Source organism: Melanerpes formicivorus, unplaced genomic scaffold, assembly GCF_026170545.1.
Source record: "Melanerpes formicivorus ecotype bairdi unplaced genomic scaffold, bMelFor1.0.p_v2 SCAF_1, whole genome shotgun sequence".
NCBI lineage: Eukaryota > Metazoa > Chordata > Aves > Piciformes > Picidae > Melanerpes > Melanerpes formicivorus.
Window position 1 is genome coordinate 61223326 of NW_027142353.1, and position 14331 is coordinate 61237656.

The window sequence follows — 14331 nt, forward strand, 5'->3', positions numbered from 1 at the left end:
TCAGGTAGTTGTAGAGAGCAAGAAGGTTTCCCCTGAGCCTCCTCTTCTCCAGGCTAAGCAATCCCAGCTCCCTCAGCCCCTCCTCATAGGGCTTGTGCTCCAAACCCCTCACCAGCTTTGTTGAACTTCTCTGGACACATTCAAGAGTCTCAATGTGCTTCTTGAATTGAGGGGCCCAGAACTGGACACAGTCCTCAAGGTGTGGCCTGACCAGTGCTGAGTACAGGGTCAGAATGACTATCCTGGTCCTGAGGGGAGTACTCTGTTTGGGAGAAGGAGTGAAAAGACTGCTGCTTCAGACAGGACTGGATACAGTAATTAATTAATAGATAAATAAATCAGTTTTAAGTTGTAGACTGTTCATTTATTTGTGAAGGAGAGGGAGGAGAGGAGAGGAGACTCAGGAGAGGAGACTCAGGAGAGGAGAGGAGACTCAGGAGAGGAGACTCAGGAGACTCAGGAGAGGAGACTCAGGAGAGGAGAGGAGACTCAGGAGAGGAGAGGAGACTCAGGAGAGGAGACTCAGGAGAGGAGACTCAGGAGAGGAGAGGAGAGGAGAGGAGACTCAGGAGAGGAGAGGAGAGGAGACTCAGGAGAGGAGAGGAGACTCAGGAGAGGAGACTCAGGAGAGGAGAGGAGACTCAGGAGAGGAGACTCAGGAGAGGAGACTCAGGAGAGGAGAGGAGAGGAGAGGAGAGGAGAGGAGAGGAGAGGAGAGGAGAGGAGAGGAGAGGAGAGGAGAGGAGAGGAGAGGAGAGGAGAGGAGAGGAGAGGAGAGGAGAGGAGAGGAGACTCAGGAGAGGAGACTCAGGAGAGGAGAGGAGACTCAGGAGAGGAGACTCAGGAGAGGAGACTCAGGAGAGGAGAGGAGAGGAGACTCAGGAGAGGAGAGGAGACTCAGGAGAGGAGACTCAGGAGACTCAGGAGACTCAGGAGACTCAGGAGACTCAGGAGAGGAGAGGAGAGGAGAGGAGAGGAGAGGAGAGGAGAGGAGAGGAGAGGAGAGGAGAGGAGAGGAGAGGAGAGGAGAGGAGAGGAGAGGAGAGGAGAGGAGAGGAGAGGAGAGGAGAGGAGAGGAGAGGAGAGGAGAGGAGAGGAGAGGAGAGGAGAGGAGAGGAGAGGAGAGGAGAGGAGAGGAGAGGGGAGGAAGTCCTAGCTTTTGCTGTGTGAGAAGAAATAAAGTCCTAGACTTTTCTGCCCATCAGTGAGTTATCCCAGCTGGTAACAGCAAAATTCACCCTGAATCTAATGTTTGTGAACTCTCTTCCCCTAGACAGCCATGAACTTAAAAGCTGCTATTCACATAAATGCCACAAAATAATGAAAGGCAGCTTCAGTTGGAGAGCAGCTGCTCTCTGCCAATTTCAACAGCATTAGTGTCATAAGGACCGTCTCACCAGCAGGAGTTACTTGGTGGCTTCTCCAAACCTGTCAAGCCAAAGCTTTCAGTGCACACTTCTTTTCAGGTATTCTGAAAGCTGTATGGATGACTTAAACAAAACAAACAAAAAAAAATCCCTCTCCCAGATGTAGCATTGCCACAGAAGATCAACTTTTGGGTAGAGGGGTCCCTGTTGTTACTGCATGTAATGAGTTAAACCCATCAGCATGGGATCTTTCAGTACAATGGGTTTCTGAGGACTTTCTCAGGCAAGGATACTGGGGGCTGAGTCACCAAATCACTGATGGAACAGGAGATCACAGGGTTTTGTATACAGTCCTCTATGTTCTGGGGTGGGGGGTATGGGTGGGGCACTGTCTCTGCTTGGAGGAGTACAATACACCAAAGGCTCATGGAATGGAATGGAATGGAATGGAATGGAATGGAATGGAATGGAATGGAATGGAATGGAATAGAATAGAATAGAATAGAATAGAATAGAATAGAATAGAATAGAATAGAATAGAATAGAATAGAATAGAATAGAATAGGCCAGGTTGGAAAAGACCTTCGAGATCAAGTCCAACCTATCATCCAACACTATCTAATCAACTAAACCATGGCACCAAGTGCCTCATCCAGTCTCTTCCTAAACATTTCCAGTGATGGTGACTCCACCACCTCCCTGGGCAGCACATTCCAATGGCCAATCACTCTTTCTGTGAAGAATTTCTTCCTAACATCCAGCCTAAGCTTCCCCTGGTGCAGCTTGAGACTGTGTCCTCTTGTTCTGGTGCTGGTTGCCTGGGAGAAAAGACCAACCCCCACCTGGCTACAACCTCCCTTCAGGTAGTTGCAGACAGCAATAAGGTCTCCCCTGAGCCTCCTCTTCTCCATCCAGGCTAAGCAACCCCTGCTCCCTCAGCCTCTCCTCATAGGACTTGTGCTTGAGACCCCTCCCCTGCTTTGTAGCCCTTCTCTGGACACATTCCAGCAACTCAACATCTTTCCTAAACTGAGGGGCCCAGAACTGGACACAGTACTCAAGGTGTGGCCTGACCAGAGCTGAGCACAGGGGCACAATGACCTCCCTGCTGCTGCTGGCCACACTATTCCTGATCCAGGCCCGGATGCCATTGGCCTGGCACCCTGGCAGGAACACAGATGGTTCAAAGCAGATCAGCACTGTGGCATTCAGATAAACTTTAATGCAAAGGTGTAATTTCCACTGCAAAGGGAATGTTAACAACACGGAAGTATTCATCAGGCTAAGCTGGATTCCGTTTGTTGGAGGTCCTGTACGCAGATCTGTGATTTACTTTAGGCTGGAAGCAACGTTTAGAGTTCCCTGTCACAGCTCTTAATTACATAGTGCAGAGCTTCCAGCTTATTTAAAATTGTAGCAGACAAGTATAATTTGCATGTTTAGGATCAGGCTGATTCACTCAACTGCACAAAACCCCATGACCTGCCCTGGCAGGGGGACAGCTTGAGGTCTGCTGTCGACTTTAGCAACTCTCTTCCATAAGACAAAGCCCAAAAAAGGAGCAGTTTGAGAATAATAGGTGTCAATGAAGGGGGAAAATCAGCTAAATGGAGAAACCACTTTAAAACTATGTACCTTGTACTGCCCCTACAGCTATATTTCAGAGCCATTTACCCCCCTCCTCCCAAGACAGAAAAATAAAACAGAACCTAACCCAAGTGCCCTATTAATTTGCATTTTATGGCACAGCAATAGCTGTTCAGAAGGATGCTGGATTAGCTGGCTCTGTGTTTGCTTTTATCTGTTCACATTCTGGAAGAATGCACTTGATGCAGTGTTCCATAAGTTTTAACTATAGCTATGCCTTGACAATTGAACTAGACCCTGGGAAGGGCGTTTGTGCACATTGCTGCCGCCCAGCCATCACACCCTCCACTACAGAATCATGGCAAAGGTAACCTAATGTTTGGAAGGGGTTTTTTGTAAGTGATGTAGAGACTCCACATACCTACTGAATGGATGAATCCAGCAACTTGCCTTTCAGCAAAAGACATTTTAAGGTAGCTCTACAGGATTAGTAAAACTCATGGGAAATAACAGATGAATGACTGTGCTCTCCCTGAAGTAATTGTCCTGGGAGTGACTGCATGCTTGCTTAACACCTTTGTGACCTTTTCTGTTCAGTACTGAGACAGACTACAGATTCTGGTTTCCCTCATCTTGCTAGAAAGAACAATATTAACAGGTTTATACTGAACAGCAAGTGCAGTTGAAGATCACCCCAGGGAGCATTTTCCAGGGTCTGTACTATCTGTGATCATTCACTTCTCTGCCTGTGATTTGACTTAGTAGCATTTTGCTTCTTTTTTTCTTTTTCCAGAAAAACTGTGCATTATCTAAAGCACCACAGACCCCAAGTGTCCTCTGGTACAAATGAGAGAAGCTGGGCTTGCCAGGGCAGTTTTCTGGCACACCAGAATTTCACAGCAGATGCAGTTGCCAACCCTCCAAAGGTGACACCACTGATGAGGTAGGCTTCAAGAGAAGACACTTGAAATGCCTCTGGAGAACAGTAGGCTAAGTGCATCTTGGCTCCCAAGGAAGCCCTTCTGGTCCAGGTTTCACAGTCTCAGGAAGTCTTTGGGTAGTTCCTAACCCTACATTATTTTGGTGGATGCCTTTCAAGAATGACTTCTTAGCTTGCAAAGGGAAAGAAACTTTGAAATCAGTTGATAAAGCAAGTCACCTCATAGTGGCAAATTAACAATACTCATTTCATAGGTGAGGCAAGTGAAGGGAGGAGGTTGGCCAGAAGTCTGTGCTCTATTACAGGTCAAGGTTAGGCTTGTGACGCTGGGTGATAACTGCAGGCCATTCACCCATTGATGACTACTTCAGCTGGCAGAAGAAACAAACGACTGGTTCCTGTTTGCCTTTCCACATCAATCAAACTAGGAAAGCTCTCTTCTCTTCTTTTTCATATCAAAGAATCATGAGACTCAGTGCATTTTATAGATCAGGCATCTTGATTGCTGGCATCATGTGCAGACCAATACCCATGCCTGCCAGTATCAGTGCAGACTGGGTATCAGAGAGTTAATAACCTCAGAAAGATGTTGGGTCATCTTCTGTGCCAGATGGAAGCACCCCATGCTAAAGAGTTCTCTCCTGACTGGGCTCAAATACTACTTGAATGGAGCAAAGGGTTCCCATCCTTTTATCCAAAAATAGAAGAGGGAGAGACAACACTTCTTTAGACATCTGCCAAAATAAGGGAGATGAACAAAACCCCTCTCAGCTCCAAAGCTCTGGTTTAAGCTCACCAAAACACTGCTTTACCTACCCCAGTTCTGCTGTTGCTACCCCAAACTCCTCAAAAGTCTCCTCCCTTCAAGCCAGGGCAGAGAAGCAGCAATACCATCCTGTCTGCACTGTAAAATAAAATCCTTTGAGGGGGAAAAAAAATGCTAGTGAAGTTCAGAAGGAAGTGATAAACTCTTAGATAATATCACCTAAAGTGGCATGCTTGGGCTTGAAACTCCACCTCTTGCCTGTTGTTCGCTGTGCGTTTAGTTCACTAAGTACATCTTTAGGGAGGGGCTGTCTCCTGAAAGCTTCAAGCTACATTGCTTCCTGTCTCCCTAATCAGCTGTGCAACAGGGTAAATTTAGAAACAAAAGGCAGTGCAGCAGCACTGACAAATGAGTTTAGTGCACATTAAAACCTGTTTTGGAAAAGTCAGAACAGGTCGTGCATGTCTCCAGCTCAGGCAGAACTGGCAGGCTCTGAGCAAAACAATAAACGACTTGCATGCATTTAGCACCTTTCATCCTGAGAGAGCCTGAAGTATTTTACATAATAGGAGTTATCACCCACCCACCAAACAGGCACCTGTGGAAGGCAGGCTGCAGGAGCCTGATGGGGCACAAGCACTTTTTGGAGAGGTAAGTGAAGAGTGTCATCTCCTCTACTCAAGCACTTAAGGTGGGCACAGGAATAAGCCAGGCTGGAATTTAGCCAGGGAAACAGCGTATGAAATAACCCTTGCTTGGCAATAAGGGCAGTGAGTTATTTAATGACCCTGAGCCAAACACAGAGCATTTCATCTTCACTTACTGAAATGGCTGCAGAGTCACTAACAGGTTTATGTTCCAAGAAACTCGCTTTCAAGTCTCGTGATGCTTGTTTATTCAAAGGCAGAATTACAACCAGCAGAAAGTCAGCTACAAGGAAGACCTTCCTTAGCAGGAAAACCAGACAAATAAAGGTGTCATAATGAGAAAGTTTTTAGGTGGAGGTGGGAAACACACAACTTCCTTAAGGGAAATGCATACCAGTAAACAAATGATGTGTAGGTCTGCAGGCCATCATTTTTACCACACTGCTCTGCGTTGGAGAACGTGCAAAAGGCTGTTCCATTAGAAAAGACCACACACTTCTGTTGGACTTATTCCCCTCTTACCCAGTTTGATGCTTTTGTTTTTGCCAAGACTGGTATCTGGGCTTAGCTTCAAGCTCATCAGTAGTTCCCTTAGAGTTTCAGCCAAAAATACATCTTTTCCACAAAGGCTGGATGATTTTCAGGATGATTTTACTTCTCTGCAGGAGGTTTTTCTCCTGCAAAGTGGGAGCTGTGCTCAATCTATTGTATCTTGGCCCCACTCAAACTCGACTGGCTGGGTTAATTCACAGACAAATTGAACACATGCAGTACATTTAGTTAGGAGACAGATAGCACTAAAGCACCCTTTTGCCCAGTGGAAACTTTTTGTCCAGCTTATTGAAGCAGTTGAGCTTAATTAAAGCATGCACATTTTCTCAAAAGAATGGAGCAGACACTAAAGGACTTCTTAGGCAGGGAAAGAAGCAATGTTTGCAAACCAGAACTGAACAAAAGGTGCCTTTTGTCCCCTCCCCACCTCTCCATTTTCACACCATCAAATGTGATCATCCATTACAAGGTGAGGAGAAAGTTCTTCACAGAGAGAGTTGTTGGCCATTGGAATGTGCTGCCCAGGGAGGTGGTGGAGTCACTGTCCCTGGAGGTGTTCAGAAAGAGATTGGATGTGGCACTTGGAGCCATGGTTTAGTAGTCATGTGGTGTGGGGTGACAGGTTGGACTTGATGATCTCTGAGGTCTTTTCCAACCTTATTGATGCTATGATTCCATGATTCTAAAATGGTAGAGTCAAAACAGCACCTTTCTGGAGTGTTGACCTTAGCTGACAACAAATTACAGGAGCTGCAAGGGTTACGAATTGAACCAAAGATGGAAGGGGTCTGCCGATCTGAAACTCTAGGAACCATTCCTAACCTACTGCTTGAACTCTAGCAGTGGCCTCAACTCTTTGAAGATGGTGCCTGGGAGTGGATGTCAGAGGTCAGCTAGAACACCCAGCCACCCCGAGGCTGGGTCAGCTCTATCCCATTTCTGAGAGGTGCTTGTCTAACTTGTTCTTTGAATTCTCCTGTGACAGAGTTACTAGAGCCTCCTCAGCACCCTGGCAAGGCACCCAGGAGAGTAATAGATTTTCCCAACCTACAGTTTACCTTACTGTAATGTGACCAATGACTTCTCACCCTGTGCTCCAAGGATAATAGGTTCAGCACAAGGATAGGATAGGATAGGATAGGATAGGATAGGATAGGATAGGATAGGCTAGAATAGAATAGAATAGAATAGAATAGAATAGAATAGAATTGAATAGAATAGACCAGGTTGGAAGAGACCTTCAAGATCATCCAGTCCAACCTATCATCCAACACCATCCAATCAACTAAACCATGGCACCAAGCACCCCATCAAGCCTCTTCCTAAATACCTCCAGGGATAGTGACTCCACCACCTCCCTGGGCAGCACATTCTAATGGCTAACAACTCTCTCTGTGAAGAACTTTCTCCTAACATCCAGCCTAAACCTCCCCTGGTGCAGCTTGAGACTGTGTCCTCTTGTTCTGGTGCTGGTTGCCTCAGAGAAGAGACCAACCCCCACCTGGCTACAACCTCCCTTCAGGTAGTTGTAGAGAGCAATAAGGTCTCCCCTGAGCCTCCTCTTTTCCAGGCTAAGCAACCCCAGCTCCCTCAGCCTCTGCTCATAGGGCTTGTGCTTGAGGCCTCTCCCCAGCCTCATTGCCCATCTCTGGACATGTTCAGGTGTCTCAATCTCCTTCTTAAATTGAGGGGCCCAGAACTGGACACAGGACTCAAGATGTGGCCTAACCAATGCAGAGTACTGGAACACAATGACTTCCCTGCTCCTGCTGGCCACACTATTCCTGATACAGACCAGGATGCCATTGGCCTTCTTGGCCACCTGGGCACACTGCTGGCTCATGTTCAGTGGCACTTCTCTGTATTAAACTGCAGCATTAGGGGTTTGATCTCTGCCATGAGTAATCATTTTGCTCCACAATGTACCAGTTCCCTTATCTCCTTAGCCACACGTACACATCTCTCTGTGCATGCACATACATGACTACACAGTTACAGAATGTGCCTATACTAAGAGCATAGATTATGCACTAAACTTGAAGGCAAACTTCCGTGTTGACAAATCTAATCTGAAGCTGATTTCCCTTCTATCCCAGCTTAAAAGGAATAGATGCACTCTCACATGAAGGGAGTGATTGACAACATATCTCCTCTTACCTCATTCCCTCGATTTTGTGGCTTTTTGTTTGTTTTGGTTGGTATTTGTTGGTTTGGTTTTTTGCTTCATGTTCAAGGTGCCTTTAAATCACTGAACTGACTTACAAATGTTAGTGTGCTCTGACTATTCATGAGAAAGTTCCTCAGAGAGAGTTGTTTGCCTTTGGAATGTGCTGCCCAAGGAGGTGGTGGAGTCACTGTCCCTGGAGGTGTTCTAGAGGGGCTTGAACGTGGCACTTGGTGCCATGGTTTAGTTAGTCAGGAGGTGTTGGGTGATAGGTTGGACTTGATGATCTCTGAGGTCTTTTCCAACCTTACTGATTCTATGATTGTATGATTCATGACTGGTTTCTTCAGAGGTGCACAGCTGAATAACATCTGCATTCACATGCTCTCTGTTTATCCATTATTGATCTTCTGAATGACTTAGTCCTCATCACACCTAAACCCCTTTAGATTTAAAAATAAGCAGACTTTATAACTTATTGTTTTGTGGTGTGTCTCCCCCCTCCATGAACCTAGAACAAATATCACAATGCTTGTGAGAACTTGAGTTGTCTTTAGGCAGGAAATCAGTGCTTATATATAGTGTGTCTATATATAGATAAGCACAGAAATGCATGCAGCATTACTCTGTGTGTATATGTGTACAATGACGCAAGAGTCCCTCTATCTCTCTCTCTCATAATTCATCAATGTACTTTTACACCTAAGAGATTTTGGCTTCCCAAAAACAAGACTGGGTAAGCCAAAGAGGAAAGCTAAATTTGAAAATCTAGCTAAATCCCTAAGGACTTAGGCAGACATTTTTCAGCAAAGAAAGAACTGTTGCACATTACTCTGTCAGTGGTCACTGTGCACTCTCTGTCTTCCACCAAATAGAAGCTAATCCAAATTAACTGGTGAGCAGCAGAGGAGGGCTAACTGAAATCAGCACACCTTTCCTACTGAGTGCCTGTCCACATGCCATGAAAACTATCATGTGATAAGCACTAACACATTAACCATTCTGTAATGGGTGTGTTCCAAGTGGCAGAATCAGATGCATACATTTACTCCATTGCAAAAATTGTGTTCCTGCATGTTGCTGCCACTCAGTAAAAGACCCCCAAAATATCACAGTTCAGGAATGACTTAATAGGAAGCATCTAAATAATGCTTTACTCAAATGCCTCCTCAAAGCATTTTGCAAATATCAACATTTTGGTGCTCCCAGGGCACAAATAAAACCATGCCACACAACTTTCCTAGGAAACGGCAAAGTTTAAAGGCTGAGCAGAAATTCAGATGTGCCACTAAAAGTGGGAGTCCATCGAATGGAATGGAATGGAATGGAATGGAATAGAATAGAATAGAATAGACCAGACCAGACCAGACCAGACCAGACCAGGTTGGAAGAGACCTTTGAGATCATCGAGTCCAAGCTATCACCCAACACCATCTAATCAACTAAGCCATGGCACCAAACACCCCATCCAGTCTCTTCCTAAACACCTCCAGTGATGGTGACTCCACCACCTCCCTGGGCAGCTCATTCCAATGGCCAATCACTCCTTCTGTGAAGAATTTCTTCCTAACATGCAGGGCAGTGTGTACCAAGCTAGACTGTGCTGACTGCATTTAAAAACCCATCTTTATCCTTTCACAGAATTATTGATGCTGGAACAGACAGACCTCTGAGATCAATTTCAGCCTATGACCTAAGACCACCACACTGACTAGACCATGTCACTAAGTGCCACATCCAATTTTTCCTTAAACACCTCCAGGGACAGCGACTCCACCACCTCCCTGGGCAGTCCATTCCAGTGTCTGATTACCTTTTCCACAAGGAAGTGCTTCCAAACATCCAACCTAAAACTCCTCTGGTCACAAGTTGCTTGGGAGAAGAGCCCAACCCCCACTCTACTACAACTTCCCTTCATGTAGTTGTAGGGTGGGATAAGGCCCCCCCTGAGTCTCCTTTTCTCCAGGCTAAATGGCCTCAGCTCCCTCAGCCTCTCCTCGTAAGACTTTCCCTCCAGCCTCTTCACCAGTCTTGCCACTCTCCTCTGGACATATTGCAGCACCTCAGTACCTTTCTTGGAGCGAGAGGCCAAGAATTGCACACAGTACTCAGCTGTCAGCAGTGCACTCACTTCAATAACATGGTCATCTGTTAGATGTTAGTGACATGAAAACTACAATGCAAGGAAATGTGAAGCCAGTTGCCACAAGCAGACAAGTCCCCTAGATGTCTTTCCTGAGTTACGAGGAAGACATTTTTAAGAGCAGTTAAGAACCTCTGGCCCCATAGAGCAGGACAGGTCTGTTGGATTCCAATTTCCATGACTTCACATTTTATTTCCAAGCTCATGATACAGCAAAATCCATGAATCACAGCAGTAAACTGCAGCTGTGAGGAACCTGAGCCATACTGCAGTCATGGATTTCATGCAAGCCCAGCTTATTTTCCAAGCCATGGCTAGTGTATGGATGAGCAGAACTTGTATGGTGGCATTACAGTTGGGGGTGACAGGCTTTCTAGCATTCTTGCCACTGAACTGCAAAGAGAAATGTCTGTATCTCAGTGATCTGTTGGTGCTTATCATTCAGATTAATCCTTAGGGGAACCTATAATCCATATAAAATGTACCAGGTCCTTGAGGGGCAGTTTACACCATTAAAAGGTGAGTCACACCTTAAACGAAAACAAGAAGTCAGAAAAAAAGGAAGTCAGAGTTTCACATGCTAGTGTATATAGATCTACAGTGTATATAGATCTACAAAGGGAGGCTTTAAAGCAGCTGTTGGAACTAGAATTGTTTAGGTTGGAAAAGACCTCTAAGATCATGGAGTCCAACCATCGACCTACCACCACCATGGCCCTTAAACTGTGTCCCAAATGGCCATGGGCTCTTTCACCTCTGCTGAAGGGGATGAAGGCAGTAGCAGGCACAAGCAGCAGCAACAGGGGAACTTTGACAAGGGCAGCAGTTGTTACTTTTTGTAGGCACTGAAACTTTTCTCAGCAGCAGTCCAAATCTCTCCTTCATGGAAGGTGTAAGGGTGCCGCACAGGCTTTGCTTTAGCAAGCATCTTCTTGGACTAAGCAGATATCCATAGCCCCTTGCAACCTGCAGACCACAAGCTGGAGGCTGCTGGTCTAACCAGAAGGCATCTTGCTGTTACTGCTGTGAGATTATCACCACCTAAATTATCCAATCAGTTAGAAGTGAGGGTCTGAGCACACATAACCAGTATCATGTTTCAACTGCAGACCAGTTCAGAATTAGAGCTGAACCTCTCAGAGGCTTTGGAGTCATACTCTTCAACAGCCAGTGTTGAGTAACAAGGGATTATATCCCTTGGTGAAGTCTGAAAAGGGTTGCTTGTCACCCAAGAGAGCTGAGACAATTGTGTTTGCATGCCTAACAATGAAACTACGAGTCAAAGATGGAATAAAACTGCAAGCTTTAAAAAAAATCACTGGTAATATCAGGTTGAAGCACTGGTCAGGAGTCTCCCAGCAGGCATGGGGGTACTGGTGTGGAGAGGACACCATGCCCCTGCTATGACAGCTGGCTGCAGAAATCAAAGCATTGAAATAGGAAAGCCAAACTTTTCCAGTCTCTGGGAAGTCAGACCAGAGCAGGAATCCATCCTTGTTAAAAAACCAAACCAAACCAAACCAAACCAAACCCCATGTTTTACCATTAGCCATCCTGTAACAGAAGCTGGGCAGCATGTATAGAGTCAGACTAGAGTCCAAGAGCATGAGATTTAACACATCTAAGTGCTGGGTTCTACACACTGGGCACAAACACCCCAGGCAGCGCTACAGGCTGGGGTCAGAGTGGCTGGAGAGTGGCCAGGGAGAAAGGGACCTGGGGGTACTGGTTGACAGTAGGACAGAACATGAGCCAGCAGTGTGCCCAGGCAGCCAAAAGGGCCAATGGCATCCTGGCCTGTATCAGGAACAGTGTGGCCAGCAGGAGCAGGGAGGTCATTCTGCCCCTGTACTCTGCCCTGATTAGGCCACACCTTGAGTCCTGTGTCCAGTTCTGGGCCTCTCAGTTTAGGAAAGATGTTGACTTGCTGGAACATGTCCAGAGAAGGGCAACAAAGCTGGGGAGGGGTTTGGAACACAAGCCCTATGAGGAGAGACTGAGGGAGCTGGGGTTGCTTAGCCTGGAGAAGAGGAGGCTCAGTGGAGATCTTATTGCTGTCTACAACTACCTGAAGGGAGGTTGTAGCCAGGCAGGGGTTGGTCTCTTCTCCCAGGCAACAACCAACAGAACAAGAGGACACAGTCTCAAGCTGCACCATGGGAGGTTTAGGCTGGATGTTAGGGAGAAGTTCGTCACAGAAAGAGAGATTGGCCATTGGAATGTGCTGCCCAGGGAGGTGGTGGAGTTGCCATCACTGGAGGTGTTTAGGAGAAGACTGGATGGGGTGCTTGGTGCCATGGTTTAGTTGATTAGATGGTGTTGGATGATAGGTTGGCCACAATGATCTTGAAGGTCTCTTCCAACCTGGTCTGGTCTGGTCTGGTCTATTCTATTCTATTCTATTCTATTCCTAGTCTACTGCCGTTTCTGCACTGTGTTACAGGCTTTAAAACAGGATGCCAGCTGAATTCTAGAGGACCTCTGCTCTCCTTTGGGAACAAACAGCACCTAGAGCTACAGTCCCAGTCCCCCCCTTTTAAAACAACCCACAAAACTAAGAAAAAGATGAGAAAACCCAATAACATTACTTTGCCTTTCATAGAATCAATAAGGTTGGAAAAGACCTCAAAGATCATCAAGTCCAGCCTGTCAGCCAAGACCTCACGACTACTAAACCGTGGCACCTCATGTTCTAATAAAAGCCAGTTTAATACAGAAAATACTATAACCAGAGTGCCCAACTCCACTCTCATGTGAAGAAAATGATGTGAGTCAGTAAGAGCCTGCCTGTAGCATTCACTGTTGCAACCTCTGCATTAGAGAGGAGTATGCTGGGAGAAGTGACAATCAAACTGTTCCACACAAACTGTTGGGCAGCATTGTGAGCTGTCCTGGTATTTATGTTTGTTTAATGTGCTTCCTGCATCTTTTTGCTTCAGAGGAAAACACACTGGCTTTTTTGTTTCAGAGATGTGAAGCAGTTGGTACACAGCTCAACCCCATATTCTAAAGATGACTTGGCTTTTCAGTCAGTGTTGGTTTGACCATTTCCTGCCAACCAGGATTTCTCATGCTGTGCAGATGCCTTCCTATTTTGGGGACATCTAAATTTAGAGGGTGCAGATAACTCTTGTTAGCAATAATCAGTGGTGACGACAAGGGGCAAGAAGAACACCTTTACTCTTGAACAGGAACTTAGGAACTATGGATGGTGATACTGTAAATAGAACGTGTCGCCACTATCTCTGAATGAGCCTCCAGAACAGGAGGTGCTAGACAGATCATAGCCTGATCTCAAATAATTATTTTGTTATGGAATCCAGGTGAAAAATGCCTTTTTTGGTTTTTTTTTTTCCCTGATAATTTGCACATCAGGAGAGGGAAGATTCAAAGCTTCCTTGGAAGCACACTATTTCTGGCTTACTGAAGCCAATACTTTTTAACTAAGTGTTGCAAATGTTTCAAACAGAATTGCCAAGTGAGCCTGGAACACCTGGACCAGATATGCTGCCTTGCAGTACTAGGCTATTTAAGGCTGTCTCAGAAGGTCACTCATACCTTCAACTACTGCAGTATGTCACCACCTTATAAGTGGGAGGGAGTGATAGCAGGAAATAAGATTGGTGTCTTGTCATGGCTTACTACTTCCAGGTGCATGGTGTCATAGCATAGCGTAGCACAGAATAGGAATGGAATGGAATGGAATGGAATGGAATGGAATAGAATAGAATAGGAAAGGAATAAGAATAGACTAGACCAGGTCGGAAAAGACCTTTGAGATCATCGAGTCCAACCTATCATCCAACACCACCTAATCAACTAAACCATGGCACCAAGCACCCCATCCAGTCTCTTCCTAAACACCTCCAGTGATGGTGACTCCACCACCTCCCTGGGCAGCCCATTCCAATGGCCAATCACTCTTTCCATGAAGAACTTCTTCCTACCCTCCAGCCTAAACCTCCCCTGGTGCATCTTGAGACTGTGTCCTCTTGTTCTGGTGCTGGCAGCATGGGATCTGAGTAACTAAACCTAGCTATGAACTCAGGAGTAAAAGACAAAGTGGTATGAGCATCAAGCCCTGGACCTTTAACTAAGCAAACACACAACTGCATTGAATTTCACTGCTGAGTAGTAGTAACTCTGGATCTGCTAAATAGTAGTA